The sequence below is a fragment of the Corvus hawaiiensis genome, chromosome 3, assembly GCF_020740725.1.
Source record: "Corvus hawaiiensis isolate bCorHaw1 chromosome 3, bCorHaw1.pri.cur, whole genome shotgun sequence".
In the NCBI taxonomy this organism is placed as follows: Eukaryota; Metazoa; Chordata; class Aves; order Passeriformes; family Corvidae; genus Corvus; species Corvus hawaiiensis.
The window spans coordinates 12,481,551-12,499,106 of NC_063215.1; positions in this window are offsets into that span (position 1 = coordinate 12,481,551).

Below are 17,556 nucleotides of genomic sequence, written 5' to 3' on the forward strand. Positions count from 1 at the left end.
ATTAGTAGAAACAGATTTTCATAACTGCACAAAGGAACTAGTGCTGCTTAGCCTTTTTTAATAATTATAATTAATCTTCACCTAAAGGGACATTTTTTTGCCCAAAACGTCCTCTGTTTTTCTTAGCTTAACGTAAGGCTACATGCCTTGATTAAGAGTGCTGGGTATAGCTGAAGTGTATTTATGGCATCTAATATAGAAAAACCCTTCCATTTGCATATTTATTTGAGCATTTCATGAATTAAACATTGTGCAATATAAACATCCCCATTTTACTGCATTCTTATAGTTCATCACAAATAAGCTAAGACATACAGTGTATTGTGTATCATTAAAGTGATGTTGGAAGGGAAGAGGGAAATGTAATCTTGACCTTTTCATATTCCTTCAATCCATAGGTAAGTCAAACTCCTTATTCGAAATAGCTGTCAAACCAGTTTTTCCATTTCCACTAAATTTTTCTTAGAAGTGTAAGTGTTTTATATAATTTGTTAAGTTAAAGCCCACCAGAAAAACAGTGTCCTGGTGTAGCTACAAGTAAATGCTGGTTTTATTCATCTCAGACTATTGAAACTGGGATTCTCTGGTGTAACTTCATAGAATACAAGAGACTTTCACCAAAGCATTTTGTGCATTCTGTATCCAGTACGATTTGTTGTTAAAAAAGGTAAAACTTGTCAGGTGTCTCTTCTCAAATTCCTGTAAATATGGTGGGGAGGCTCTTGTGCAGAAATCTTGTGGATGGTGCTGTTTAGATGTTATTAGGACAGCACTATTGCTTTTACTCCTTTTTCAGTCTGAATTGGGTTTTTAAGAGGTGATTCCTATCAGTATAACCCAATGTAGGTCAAATATCAAATATAAGGAATAAATTGGTTTGATGAATAAATGAAGACAACTTTAAAAAGGTTGGCAATATTTAGCACGTTATCATTCAGTGCTATTGCTCAATTCAAGCAAAAAAGGGCTTTAAATGTATGACACTAGTTTAGTAAAAAAAAAAAATTAATATCAGAAATATCCAGAATATTAGTCTTTGCAATATGACAATTGGTTTTAAGTGCTGTCCACATATACAGTTCTTTTGGTAGAATAAGAATAGTAAGTCCTAAATTGTATTTGCAGGGGAAATTGCAACACAAGTGGGAAGAAAAACAATTACAGATTCTTGTTAATTAAAGTTCTAAAAATGAATTATGCAAATAAACCTCAAAAGGTTTTTGAGCTCTTTCCAAGATTTCTCTACAGTTTTCAATGAGCATTTTTTAATTACTATATCTGCATTAAAGGCAGAACTTTAAAATAATTCAGCATATATATTGTCACACTAACAAGATAATAATTTTGCTTTAGCATAGAAAAATAAAATATTTTCTTGGGATCCTAATTCAAGATTATATATTTTACACTGTATGTAGTAGAAAAGCTGAATAAATACACAAAGTCGAACTTAGGAAGTTAAGTTTAATGATCAGCTTGGAAATATCAGCAATAAAGATCAGAAGCACAACAGTTTTAACCAAACTATTCCAAAAACATAGGCAATGAAACAAAACTTTTCATGAAGTCTTGTAAATCTCAGCAAATATGTTCAATCAAAAAGTAAATTATAGAGAATAAAAGTATGTTCATGTATAGATACAAGTATTCTTTCTCTGTATGTTCAGAATATCATACTTTCCCTTTTTGTTTGATTTAATTGACATAATTTATGTTAACGGAATTTCAGAATTTGAGAAAACTCCAAACCAAAGCAGAAGTTGTTTTACATGGTCCTGAACATCTCTGTTCATTGCTCTGGGCCCCAAAAAGATGTGAAAAGTATTTTCTAATAATTCCAACATATTTTAGTAATTGACGAAGAACTGATATTTTCTATGGACGAACATGTCAGAGATTCAACAGGGTATGTAACAATGTAATGGATTAATAATTTATTTCATAAGCTGTTGCAGTGGGGATTTCTGCAACATATATAGGACAGCAAGGCCCATGGAAAAAATTAGGGACTGATTCTTGATAGATGTGTTAGAGATCTTTATTTTCCAGCCTCATGGCCAGGGACTGCCAAAGAACTGAACAATCACAGGACCACCAGGGTCCTCCTCTGGGCAGGGGAACACAAAACAACCAATGGGGAATGGGATTCATCAGGGAGTAGGGAAACCCTGTGCCTCCACCCCAGGGTCCCCTCTCCCAGGACCCCATGGCAGGGGGGAGGAGCCCCAACACTTCAATAAGCTATTTACCTAAGATCATTTGATTAAAGCTCACTGGAGGCTTTAATTAATTAAGTAGCTCTAACAGCCCCTAGGTAAGATGGACAAGGGCATCAGGTTGCTCCAGGTTGCTACTATAACATGCAGAGGAAAGTTTATTAGAATTGAGAATAAAATGGAGTAGGGCATCTGACCTTAGCAAAACCTCAGCAAGGTGTTCTTCAGGGCAGCCCCTACCAGGATGCAGGGGAGCCTGGGTTCCAGGTGGGAGCAGGAACAGAGGAAAGTCCCTAGAGAAAGCAGTAGCTTTAAAAGGAGAAGAGTAAGATTTGAATCTGAAAAAGCTGGAAACTCTTATTTGTCGTGTATCTATATGCACTTCCAGACCTGTGGGAAGTTACCATGCATGTGTATCTCTGCTTGAGTTCTTTGAAACAGTGTAAGACAAATATACTGAGGAAAAGGGCAATATTTCCACTGAAATGACTCACAGAGAATAATTATGCATTCTAATGAATTGCAATTTGTCTTCTTTTACTCAGTCCAGAAAGTATTTTATCACCTAAAGAACTAAACAAATGTGAACAGCCCTGAAATTCTGGAGGATAGAAAGGCAGCACCACTTGAACCCACTGCAATAACGTTGAGGATTACTAACAGAAACATGGTTTCTAACTTTTGTTCCCATGTCTGATTCCCACCATGTGAACGAGAACACGGTGATGAGTAAATAACTTGTTTCAAGTTTCTGTCATAAACCCTAATTTATTGAACTAGAATATTCTTATTCCTTCCTAAGTAGTGCAGTCTTCTAGACAGACAGGTATGATACATACATCAGCAGTTGTTTTCTGGTAATGTTTGTCAACATCATATTAAGGAGAAAAATGTGCAAACAGCATCTGTACAATACATAGTCTCAGTAATATCTGACATGAAACATTCCCAGTTCCAAGCCATGTATTTTTTACCTTGCCTTATATTATGGCTGCAGCAGTCATACAGCATAGGCATAAACCACCATGAAATATTTACTGGCACTGTTTTTTTAAAACATATATTTTGTGTAAATCCTAGTTCTGCCTGAAACAGCTTCATCAGGAGCAAAAAAAAAAATGCACAGCAGCCACTATGAAGTTCTCTCTCTACATATATCTGTGTCTCTTAGAATAAAAATTATTTTCATTCTCATTGAAGCTCTTTCTTAAAGAGTTGTAAGATTACAACTCTTTAAGAGTTGCTGCAACAGCTTATGAAATAAATTATTAATCCATTATATTGTTACATACCCTGTTGAATCTCTGACATGTTCGTCCATAGAAAATATCTTTAAGTTGTAAGATTACAACTCTTTAAGAGTTGTAAATAGATTTGGTCCTCTGACTTCTGTTTCTTTAATAATTAGCAATTGCATACAGAGCAGTTCATAGGAAAGTCCTTCCAAAGAAGTCAGTTAGATTCTACAGAAATTTCCTGATTCCTACATATATAATTTTACTTTAAGGATAATCTTCCAACTAGAGTATTGCATTATTTCCAAAATAATTAAAAAAATATTTAGTTAGAAGGAAGCAGATGAAGTCTTCACGAACTTTATGAGGTCATCAGCAGCACAAGTAAATAAAAATTAACACCTTTTTATATTAGCTAATTGTCCCATAGGAAAGACCACTGCAACCCAACAGAAAGTAAAAAAAAGCATAGTTTGACAAGCTTTCTGCCTTCTTCTCTGTGATGTTGAGAGCACAAAATCACACCCACCCTTGCAGTGGTAAACCAGTAAGAATGGCCTCCACAGAAATGTAATTGTTATTTTAATTCTACATTTAAAAGACAATAAAATGCCAAGTCAGCGTTTGCCATTCCTTTTTTGATCATTACCTGTCAGCTTTTTGTGGCTTTATCACATGGCCTCCAGTTTCATTAAAAACAAAACAAAACAAAACAAAGACAGCCAACAACAAAAAGCCCAAAACAATGCACACACAACAACAAGCCTACACATCAACAGCTAAAGGGAAGTCATTCATCCCATAATTGCCCTGGCCTCAAACAAGCCATGAAGTAGTGCACACAATAAAGGCAATCTGTCCTCTTTTAAAGGGAAGTTCAAACAGCTGCCTTGAGTTTTCTATTGCATATTCAAAGTGATAATGTATGAAATTATTAACTTCTGCACTGGGGTTTATGGCATTAAGAACCCCCCATCAAGCAAACAAACGAATGATGTGGCTGGTTTTAAGGATTTCTTTGTTAGAGACTTCTGGGTCAATTGGGCTTTCAAAAAGAGCTTGGATACTTGAAACATTTCGGAAGCTAACTTAATTGAAGACGGATGGTGTCTGACATCAGAAATGCCCGTTTTCCTTTCTTTGCATGTCATTCCCCATGTCGATTTGTAAGGATACCTAAGGGTTATAAGCCAAGCTACCCAGGGGAGAGACTTTTTGGTTGTTTGACAGCTAGCGTAGCTCAGCTATAAGCCAGTGAGCTGCACAATTCATCAGGGGTTTGATCCAAAGCTTGTGAGAGTTAATGGGGGCACTTCCTTTGACTTTATTGCTTTGGGTCAGAACCACTGCAAGTGTCACTTCAGCCATACCTTGAACCTGCCCAAAGAAGCATGGATTAGGCTAAGACTGATCAGCTTCTGGTTTATTTAATAAAACATTTTCTGCAATTCTTCTTTCCTTTCTAAAATAAACATCAGTGTTTACTGTATTTTCTGTGCTTCTCTTACTCCCTGCCAGCCACCATGCAAATGTTATCCTATTGCTCAAAGGTGTTGACCTCTTTGCTCCTCCTCCACCTTCACAGTTCTTTCCCCTAAGAATTTGAAATCATTAAAGGGAAAATAAAAAGTTTTCTTTTCCCAAATCAAAGTTCACTGGATTTCTCTGTCATCCTTTCCTCCCTGTGTGACACAGAACAGAGCTTTCTACTGAGATGTCTGACTACCCAACATCTGTGCAAAGCTTCATGTAGCAAATGTTTTATTCCACTTTTAGTAAACAGAAGGAGTTTTCTTTATCATTGCCATTTTTCATGTTTGATTTATGCAAAGGCAGGAAGCAGATAAAAGATCATAAAATCATAGAACATCCTGAGACAGAAGGGACCCACAAGCATCATTGAGTTTATCAGCTCAGTTGACCCAGTAAGGACAGTGTCATCCCGGGGACCAAAATCTGAGTGAACAGTCTCACAAAGGGCCATAAATTTCTGGCACAATTTATGAAATCCATAGTCCAGAGTAAAGTGTGACTGTGGAGGAGCCTTAAGTAACTTACAGGGAGACTACACCCCTTCAGCCTGGGGCTCACCAAGAACCAAGCACGGAGCTGCCTGAGATAACCAGTATGAAATCCTCAGGTTAAAAATGGGCATCTTAAATCCCACTGCTTTGGGGGCACTCATGTGTTCCCCAGTTTCCACTTGTATTGTAATCTCTCCTGTGTTTCAATGTCTAAGATGCTCTATTTTCCACCTGTGAGGCATCCTCTCTCCTAACTCTGAAATAGAATAATTTGAAACACTTAATTCCATAGAGTAACTGAAGCCCTGCACTTTGCTGACCCATGAATGACATCCAATGGCAATTAAGTTAGTCTTGCCTGTAGTTCCCTGAATACCTCAGGACACATCACTTCCCATTAGAATCATAGAGTCATTTAGGTGAAATTCAACTAACATATCTCAAAAAAATTCTTGAAACATTGCTTCAAGAAAAATAGAGAATCCACTTTATTCCATTATTATTATCAGTGTCATTCTGAAAGAATACACAAATTGTTTGCCACATTCAGGTAACCTGCATATTTAAACAAACATATGCTAAGACTCTAACCTCTGGGGCAGAATGTCTCCTTGATGCTACCACTCACTTGTTCTGGCACAACAGCTGGAGGAATCTCTTGGCAGTAGTCTAATATAAGCATTGCTTAAAGTATATTTGATAGAGAAATAACCTACTTAAATGGTTTAATAGAGATTTTCTTGATGAATAAACTTTTATATTCTCCTTTGCTGGTCTGACTCCTCTTCAGTGAATAGCTGAAAACAATGCATTATTCTGGTTGATATAACAGGCAGCACAAAATCTGTTCCTGGGAGATTTAAATGACAGGAATTTAAGGGCAGCTCAATAATTTTAAGGCATGTTGCTTCTAACAGTGAAGTTGCAGTGATGTAATGCCCAATGTATGGCAGAAGCTACAGTCATATCCACACTACTGGGTCCTTGTGCCTGGGTTGTACTGCTTCAGCCTGACAAGTGAAAATTCACCCTGCTCCAGACTAAGAGCCACCTGATCGAGCACTACTCACAGAATGAGCTTAATTGTCTGTGTGAAACAGGCAGGGACATTTGCAGATGTAAATTGACCACTGCTGAAGGTAGCAGTAGAGTTGTAACATTCTATAAATTACTTTTGCTGGCCTGGCTCAGCACCCCTCGCAGAGCTTTCAGCTTGATTCAACAGGGCTCTAAGCAACCAGGGAAGAAAATTTCTTTTAAAGAAATTTAATGCAGCAGAACTGATTAACTGGGGAACAGCCTACAAACAGGCAGCTGAGAGAATGTTCTCGGCGAGCCAAATAGCCCTGTTATGTTGGTTTTATTAATTAACATCTGGCTTCCTGCCTCTAAATCGGGTCCCCTTCTTTGCTGCTTTAATGCCATGTTTTCACCACTTTTACTCTGAAATGTACCCCGAGAATGTGAGATTAAATCCTTTGGCTGTTCAGCTTCTGAAACACAAGTCAATTCCCCTCTAAATAGCATACAGCAACACAGCTCTAGTGGTCTCAGCAAACCTCATTTTCTTGCAGGGACTTGGTAAAGAATGGCAAAAAGGAAGAGACAAAATCCTGCACCTAAGAGAGAAAAATAATTAGTGAAGTAGACAGGGTGTATAGGAGACAGCTTTTAACTGAAGAAACACTCTCCATCATTAGGAGAGCTTGGGTAGGCATACCAGAGCAGCATTATCTCTGTGGGCTGGGCTAGTCCTAAACAGGAAAAATAGCTATGTGTTATGGTTGTGGTTTTGAAAAAAAACAAGACCAAACCTTCACACAAGTTGCAAAGCTATGCTGGCCACTGCAAGCTGCTCCTCCAGTTTCTGAATGCCACAGTCCAGCCTGCAAAAGTACAGGTTTTGGTCTACTCAAAAAAAGCAGAGGTCTTAAAAGACATAAACTACATAATACAAACTTTTTAGCTGATGGTTTTCAGAACACATAGCAGAAACCATACATGTAATTGAAGGCAATAACTTAATCTAAACAGATTAGAAAATTCTGCATTTATATCTTCACAGTTGCTAGTCTCTTTTAGACTGTGTTTCCTACATGCTGATATTTTTTAGTAACCATCTGGGCTAGTGGCCATGTATTTTAATTGATAATTACATTACAACTATTATAAAGCTGGGCTTATTTTTAAATTTCAATTGATCATCTTGTATTTCTTTGCTTTTCTGCCACTTAGTTGATCAGGCATGTGTGTGTTTGTTGGATCCTGGAGAATAATTCTTTGGGATTGACTGTGTTATACTGTATTCATTGTTCCTCATAATATGCTGCCTCTTTGGGAATTTTTATTAACCCTTAGGCTATCTTTAATTTCACGAAATGCTTTGGTGTTTTGCTCTTCTCATATTTTCTGGTCTCTCACCACATATTCTGTCACCCAACAAACTGCAAAATTAGTGACCATCTTGCCAAAAAATGGCATCTTTATTTTAAAAGAGCTTTTCTTAACATGTGCAGTTGCATCAAGTGATAGAACATGATTGTCACTAGGTTCACATAACTTGTCCCCAAGTGACATGTTTACTTACTGCTGAGCCACCAGTTCATTGGCTGTAAGATTAGTAGAGATTTACAGAAAGGAAAATATATCCTGCTAATGCTTCACAAGTTAAGTTTTGTAGTTCAGTGTTACCAAATCAACTGTTTTTGCAGTGTTAATGCACAAGTTGAAGCAGCTTATTAGGTGTTGGGAGGCTGATTTTATTCAGTGTGTAACAGTATACTGTGCTGACTTCTTCACATACAAGGGTTTAAAACTCCGCTTTGGTAAGACCTGAACTGATCCCAGTTTTTAAAGAAGTCTGTGCATATGTCATGGTTTTAGTCCACTTACGGCATTGCCTAAAGTGGCAGCTGATGTCATCTGGTGAAAAGAGTGTTTCTGGGTCATGTGCTCAAGGCTGCGCTTCACCGTGAGCAGAGCTGTAACTGTGATAATCTCCTGCTGTAACAGATAAGAAATCTATTACTGGCAACTGCACATGAATGCAGAAATCAAGGGCCAGCACAGGTTCTCACTTCAACTGGTAGAAATTTTCTAGTGATTTTATTGCGCATTAAGCATAATTAAGAGGAAAATAGTTAAATATTTTTATAAATGGAGCTCCAGCATTTTTGGCTCACAGAATCCAAAGGGAGAGGATTATCTCATCTATCTTTGGGCATCTTAGCGTTATGTCTACAATCTAAGTTAGTCTTTGTTTTCCCTACAGTCAGAGGGAAGAGGCGGGTAATGTGGATGAGCCCATTTCCTACACGATTTGACAAGAGAGCACAGGCTTATATTAGCTGCACAAGATTTGGACTGCTGAAGTTGACATGAATTTCATCTAGTGTTATGGATTTCTAGGAAATGAATGATAATGAAATGCTATTTTGAGGGATGTCTTACTTCTCTGTTATTTTCTTCCCTGCTGACTTCCTTCATAACAATAAAACCTATGCATTTTCAGATGGCCCTACATTTTTCTGTAACTGATCTGTGTGTGGTAGGTCTGTGCCAGACAGTACTCCATGTAGCCTCTAAAATTACTCTTCTTCTAATTGATATTTGCTGAAAGAAAGCTTGTGCTTCCAGTAATCTTCCATGTGTAACTATTAATTACATTTCATAACCAGACTGAGGTTTGATTTGCATGGTAAGCATGCTGGGGGAGCCATATACATTAGCCTATAAAGACAATGAACCTTCCAGGGTTGTCTAAAAAACAGTTTCAGATTTGTCAAACATGCATTGCCTCTACAGCTGCTGCATAATGTAAACTACAAGCATTAATTTCATTTTAAGTAAATAAAGCATTTTATACCATTCCTGAGTTCACTGAAACTGGTGGTAAACCCATTTTGACTTCATTGGTGGTCAGGCAAAGTTTTAAAAGTACCTTGCAAGTTTTAAAGTGAAAGGAAGTTATTCTGTGGTTTTGGTCAGTATTTTCTTTCAAAATCATTTCATGGATGTTATTGTTGCTGAATTTGGCTGAGCATTCAGAGTTCTCTGAATTTCTAAGAGATTCTGAGATATTTTGTCTTTTAAGACATATCTATTACCAAAGAGAAACTGTTACCAAATTCTATTTTCTTAGACACAACTATTGAAAAAGTATGCCTACTTATTAGTTTATGAAAGCAACTTACTTTGATTTTCCAAAAGATATTACAATGAGATTCAATAATTTTCAGGAAGCTAGAAATTATTCTCCACTCCTTTAAGCAGGGGGATTTGAAGCATTCAACATTGCTGCCTGCAGCAAGATCTTTATGCAGCACAGGTATTTTGAAGGGCTAGATCTCCTTATGTAAATAAGGTAAAAAATGTTATTTTTCTATTTGTTCATACAAGTCAAGAAAAATAACCCAATTTGAAATATTATTTAGTATTTTGTGCACACAGGATCTCCATAGGGCAGTGTTGGCTGGAGGTCTTGCAACTAAGAATGTGCTCATATTAGACATAAAGTGGGATAATAAATAAGCTTGCTGAATTTAGTTCATCCTGTGTGCTCAGATAAAATTCTCTAGACATCAGCACATTGTAGAAATAGACCCAGAACTAGGAAAATAAATGTTCTCCATATTTAATTACCTTTCTTAGATTTGACCCAACTCTTTCACGGCTGTGATAGGTTTCCAGTTTTGGTGCACTTCCAAAGACTTCCATGCCCCCGGAAGTCACACAAGTCCCTAAATACCCAGATATGAGCAGCTGCACAAGGAGGACTCCAACAGCTGTTCAGCTTCTCTGTCCTGCCAGCTGCAAGCCAACATCACCGAGAAAAGGTGCTGGACTGGAGGAGTTCATCCCAGAGGGCACAGTTGCTTCATGCCCCATTAGCCAGCATGGGGATAATCTGGCTGCAAGTGGCTCAGGGGACTGAGACCTGAGCATGGCCAGGAGGGCATGCCTCCCTACCTGTGGGATACCAGCAATTAAGCAACTTTCATTTTTTTCTCCTGCTCTTTGTCCTTAATACATCTTAGATCACAAGCTTTCCAGGGTAAAGTTTTCCTCTTATTATGTGCCCAGTGCAGAAGAATATCCTCAGCTTTGCAGCACAACTCAAACCTGAAATTTGTACATCTCCTTGGGAAGGTGAAAGGTCTAACTTCTTCCACTTTGAAAAATGCCTCCTGGGATCATCCAGCAAGTTCTTAAGGACTGATCCACCCTAATTCATAGATTTTTGATGTATCATTCAGCTTCTTTCCTTTCAGCAAGGGAAAATGCTTCATCAAAAAAACTGTATCTTTTTAGAATATAAGAATTATGGGGTTTGGATTTGTGTGGGGTTTTTAAATTTTATTTATTTTTTACTAAAATCCATGTTCTATTGGGGTGTGGGGAGAACAGGGGAATTGCTTATTTTTTTGTTATTTCTCTTTCCATATTTTGAGATATTCCCTAGTTTCAACATTTAAATTTTTTTCCTTCATTACTACATACAGAAAATATACACAGGCTGTTGCTTTCCTCAGTGAGAGATTTAGGCTCTCAACAAACACTGTCAGACATTACTGAGCATAGTTCCCATTCTGCAAAGAGCTCCCAAGAATAGCATGTGGCTAAAGATACTAACAGAACCAGGAACTCTGAAGAATAGCTAAGATGTCCCTCACTATTCCTGCGATGGAACATGAGTCCCACTGTTGGAAAATATTAACTCCATACAATAAATAAATATCCTGGAATTCCTTCTTGCTCTCTGCTCTCTCAGTAAGTTTCTTGTTCCTTAAAAATTAGCATTTTCCTTTAATTTAAAGGAAGAAAATGGAACAATATTTTGTTAGTATCAAAAATGGAATATTCACCAAAGAAGTGAAAACAAGTGGTTGAGGAAAAAAACTCAGTATTTTCTTTCTAGGGAAAGGGCAAAATTGGTTGTGCAGAATGGGGTTTCTCTTGAGGGAAGGAAAGCAGAAGAGTGTGGTGATTTCTTGATGTGGGTTGACTTGATGCTTGAGAAAATAAAGAAACCCCTTGCAAACAAATATCCCTTTCCCGCTACTCCTTATAGCACCTTCCAGTACCTAATGGGAGGCTACAAAAAGAACTGGAGAGGGACTTTTCACAAGGGCATGGAGTGATGGAACCAGGGGGAATGGCTTTAAGCTGAAAGAATGCAGCCTGAGACTGGATATTAGGAAGGAATTTTTACCACGAGGGTGCTGAGGCACTGGCACAGGTTGCCCAGAGAATCTCTGGATGCCCCACCCCTGGAAGTGTTCAATACCAGCCTGGACGGGGCTCTGAGCAACCTCATCTGGTGGAAGGTGTCCCTGCCCATGGCAGGGGGGTTGGAACTAAATGATCTTTAAGGTGCCTTCCAACCCAAGTCATTTCATGATTCTACTTTTTGATAACTCTAATCTAAGGGATAGGTTGAATGGCAACAAAGTTGTCATTAAGTCTCGTTACCCACGCGTTGTGTCCAAATGTGAAAGCGAGAAACTGCAGCAAGCGAAAACTGTGCTGTTAAGCAATGAATTTTTCTTTTATCCCAGAATGAACAAAAATGAAATGTTTGGAACTAGAGGTCATCTACATCAGTGGGGTGATCCAGGGTGTATTTTAAATATGGAAATGAGATGAGTGTTCAGCACAACTGGTTACTGCACATCAGCACAGCCCAGGCCATCTACCACATACCCACAGAGACCCCACTTCAGTTCTGGCATAAAACACAGTAAATTAAAATCCTGTCCTTGAAAAAGATTGAGAACATGAATATGAATATTTGTCAATGAATCAGTAGCCTTTCTGGTAGTTCATTAAATAATCATAACTCCCTTTTACCACCAGTCAATTCACAGCTTTGATCCTGTAGATCCCTGCCAGCAATGAGCTAAAGTTTGCATCTCTTCTACAAGGCTGCTCTTGAATCAGGACTGAAAAGTGTGACCTAGATTTAAAAACCTGAGATCTCTTTCAAAATACAGTTGTTCAGGACTCATTGCAGTACTATTAAACACATATCAAACCAGTTAGTGAGATGAGTAGCCTAAGAGCTAGATAAGACAAATATCTCTCTCCAGCAATCCCTCTGTTGACACTTAGATGACTGACAGCACAGAGAGCTCATCACTGCTTCAAAGGATAGAGAATCTGCCCCTGAATTTTTCAAATATTTCCTCTCTCACCTTATTAATTTCATAAATATGGCTCAAAGGAAATTATTCTTTCTATAGGAAAAGTATGCTCATTTTTAAAATCAGCATATTCCAGCAAAACTGCAAAGATCAGTGATCATAAAATATAAGAGTTTGAGTAAGAATGAAAAGGACACCACCCACTGCTGCGCCCTGCAGAAAAACAGGAGGCTTTTGTCTTAGAAAGAGGAATTTGAAAACTCATTACACTGGAAGTGATACAGTGGGTTAATTCACTGCCCTTTGGAGACCCGAAATGTATTTGTGCAGTGATTGTGTTTTTCCAAATCCCCAACCCACCACCACTCATCTTGGCAGGGAGAGGAACAGCTGCAGTGCTGCAGGTCAGGGGGACGTGTATTGGCAGAGGCTGAGCCTGTGAAGCCTGTCCAGCACCTGCCTGCGTCGTGCCTGGCTTGGGCCAGTGCTATCAGTTTCTGACTTTCTTAAAATCCTGCAACTCCACCACGTTCACAAATCTTTCTGCGAGATAACTGTTGCCAATAGGAGATTGCATTTGCCTTCCTGCCTACAGTTTTCCCCTCCACATGTATTTTCAATTTTATAAGAGCAATGGAGGGAATAGAAATGTAGGGTTTTGTGTAATTTGACAGAAAATGCTTTAAAACATTACATTGTTACAAGTGTTTAAGAACTGAATTAACATGAACTACATCAATAAACTAGATCACGCAAATAGTCTTATCAAAGACAAAATCCATTTAATTCATCTTGAGCTGTTAAGGAATTTCAATTACAAAGGAATATTTACGTGGGATCTGAATGACCTTAGAGTCATAGAAGAGCTAGGGTTGGAAGGGACCTTAAAGATCATCTAATTCCAACCCTCCCACCTTCCATTAGATCAGGCTTCCCAGGCCCCCACCCAGCCTGACCCTGAACACTTCCAGGGGTGTGGCATCCACAGCCTCTCTGGGCAGACTGTTGCAGTGCCTCATCACACTCTGAGTAAAGCATTTCCTCCTAATATCTAATCTAAATCTCTCCCCTTTTGGTTTAAAATGGTTTTGCCTTGTCCCACTACTATCTGCCCATGTAAAATGTCTCTCTCCATCTTCTTTATTAGCCCCCTTTAAGTATTGAAAAGCTACAATAAGGTCTCCCCAAGGCCTTCCCCAGGCTCAACAACCCCAGCTCTCTCTGTCTTTGTAGGAGAGGTGCTCCAGCCCTCTGGCCCCCTCTGGACTCACTCCAACAGGTCCATGTCTTTCTTGTGCTGAAGGTTCCAGATTTTCAGACCTGATCAGCCAAAACTAGGCAGCCCTCTGTGTTACTGTCATTAAAACACAAGAGACTCCAAGACTACGTCAGAAGAGGTGAAGTAACACCCCCTTACTGTCCAAAACTGTTCGACCTGCACAGCGTATGTGTCTTTACAAGGGAACTGGGCTGTTCGCCTTCACTTCTGTGTAACAAAAGAAAGAATGCATGTGATTAACTTTAAAGATTCCAGTAGATTTGTATATAAACTGTGTATAAAAGCATTTGATTGCATGCTTTTCTAAAAAGGATACAAAGGCAGTGCAATATTTCTTCTACAGACTTATGGGGTGATCTGTGGCCTCCATTAAACTCACCTCCTTACTGGTGTATAACTATTCTGCACCAGATACCTGGGAAATATTTGAACACATTGGTTTAAGAAGTGCAAAATTAACAGAAAAATGCAATTTAGTACTTTTATTCTCATTATCCTGTATGCCAAAGCTATGGGACTTAATCACCAAAAAGACAATATTATCAACCAGTCAACACAATATTCTCATTCACAAGTTCTCTTTTTATGCAAGACTTCATTTATATATGGAGCATTTATTTAGGAAACAAAAGACATAGGATTGGCAACAAGGTCTGGGAGGAGATGATAAAATATTCGGCTGCTAACAGTGGTGTGTACAATTTGACAGCCATAATTCTTGGTCATGGCTTATGAGAACAATGTTCAGGGAGTACCTGATTTAGATCTTCTCAGCTAAAGATGATGCTGAATATAGGGATTTCCTTTCTGGGTATGTATGTTAGATACTCAGATATTGCACAGAATAAATTAATTAATCCCAAAGCAGAAAAAATTGACTTCATATGGTAAAAAAAAAAAAGTAAGAAAAGACTTATCTTGAGCATGACAACATTTTCATTAGTTTAACATGTGTAATGGAAATTTTATATGAATTTTACATAGGTGAAACTTACCTATATGAAACTTACTGCAAGAAGCAGTTAAAATGGTCAAATGACGGTGTTCATTCCATAACATTTTTTACAAGCTATAGCCCACAGCTGCTGGAGTTGCATGTACCACTTTTCTCAGCTGCACTTAAAAGAGTAAAGTAATCATTTTGCAGTTTAAGTGTTTATTAGGCCCACTGTTTCTGGGTAAAACCAGAACTTTGCAAATGTTAGTTTCATACTCATACCATTCATTTCTCTGTGCAATAATACATATATTTAATGGAGAGAAGGTTGCTATCATTTGGCTGCTGCAGCCAGTAATTCTGTGAGCTTTACAAGACAAATATTGTTTTCTTTTCCCTCTTTAGAGCAGATTCTAATAACTTTACTCATATCCACCAATATATTACTTATAAATAATTCCTATGAACTCTATATAACTGCTTTTAAAGTGTTATTCACTGAAAATGGATCAACATTTTATCCTTTGTTTAGATCTTACAAACCACTAAAATTTCAGCCCACAATACTTATATAATATAGTATCACTATATTTTTTGTGTCATAACCACCAAGTTTCACTGAAGTAAATTAAAGATTTTTTTATCAACATCCAGTGGATTGGGGTCATACTCTACACAAACTTAGTCATAGTCTGGCATCTTCAAAAGTACTCAGCTTTCTTGCTAATCCTGCTCCAAATTATGTCAAAGCTAAAAATCCCAGTAAATTCAAAGGAAACACATAGAATTAATATGAAGTGCTTTTGAAAATCTTACATATAGTTAATGTTTCAGCTTTAGCACCTAAACTACATCTCACTACATATATTCACAGAAAATATATATTGAGATCAGAGGTGTTTCTGTTAATGATCTTTCAACTGCTCTTTGATACAAATATTAATACAAAGGAGTAGGAAGAAGAGTAGAATAGCCTTGCTGCATTTAAGAGAAGGCGTAAAACAAGAAAAGTGATATTCTGCTCCTGTTTAAATCAGTAGTACAATATCTGCTGACTTCAGCAACTCCAGGATTTCCTCCTAAATGTATTTCAAGTTGCTTAAAAGCTTCAGAGCATTCCTTCAATGAAGTAGCTTTAAAAAAGAATAAAGTCCTATTTGGATATTAATAGATGACTGTTGCACAAATATCATATGTCACGAAAAATGTAGCAAAAATGTATACAAGCTTGAAAGGATATTTTCCTGAAAACATGTTGAGAGCATATTTCTGACAGCTAATTAAAGCTTTTCCATTCTATCAGTCATGTTTCTGTGAGGTCCAATGAAACCTGAAATGAAATGCATTATGAAGGCTATGCTTTAACAGTCAAACTCATTTTTCTCAGTACATCCAGAAATTAAAATCTTGGTATCATTGAACTCCAATGGAATTTTTACACTTGAATTATTCAAGTTTCTTTATTCCTAAAGCCATAGAATTATAAACAGGATATTCTGGGAAAACCCTAGATGCCCTTAGGCAAGCAGATTTTGACCATGTTACACTATCTGAGTTGAATCTCATATACAGATCAAAATGTCATCCCAATTCTCAACCAAAGCAATTTCTTCCTTATACAAAGCAGATTATTTCTGAAAAGTCTGTTGTTGCACAAACACTCCAATGCTCTTACTTCTAAGTTTATGCAGGAGTTTTCTGTGTGAGGTCAGTTCCATTCATGAAGCCATATCCCATGCAGAATTAAAGGGAAGAACCATCTTCCCATGAAGCCCCAGGCACAATTACTCTGCAGGTACATGGAATTAATCCGATCAATATCTGAGTCTGTACCCTGACAGGAACAACTGTTTCATTCTACAGCATGGTCTATAGCCAAGATCCCTTCTCTGTAGGCCACTTGTGCTTTTTTCATAAAATCTCCACTTCTCAAGGCTCTCCATGCTTCATTCACTTTTGGTGGAACTGCAAGATGTGGAAAACTTTCAGGCCTTGGTGTTTTTTTCTGTTCACAAAGAGTTATAAAACAAGTCTGTATAAGTAACTAGAGAAGGAGAGTGTGTCCTGCAAATACAACATGGTTGCATCAGCAAGAAGTAGAAAGGCAAGGAGAAATATTCCAGTAAAAAGTTAATTGAATTCAACAGCAGGTGTATCAACATGCAAGCCTTTAGGACCAACACAGAAACATAAAGGTTACTTTAAAATGTAGTAAACCAGCCATGTCCTTTTACTCAGTTTAGAAACTGTGGGATTAAATGGACACCTGTGGTGCTATAAAAAATCATCCTTACTTCTGATTCATGTGCTGGAGTTGAACCTGATGTATGCAGAGTATCACTCACTCCATGAAACAGAGCATGAACTCTTCTCATGAGTCTTTGTAGTGGTGTGCAATTATTCAAGAATGCATAGAAGAATTCATAGTGGGATAAAAAATAGAAGCAAAGAATAACCTTACAAATTGCATCAGGAAGAGATTTAAAATTAAATATAATTAACCTATTTTGTGCTGTGGCTAGAATATGGTAGTTTTGATCAGATGAGTTAAAGAATAACCCCAGGGAGACAAATTTTCCTTTAGAAAAAAATTGTTTAGGTCAACAGAACTTGTATTTGTATGGCAAAAAATCACCTAAGTTAAATTTTACTGTAACCATTAAATTTAATTTATCTCTGTTTATTGACATATTCCTCAAATAATAGTATCAAATATCATGTAT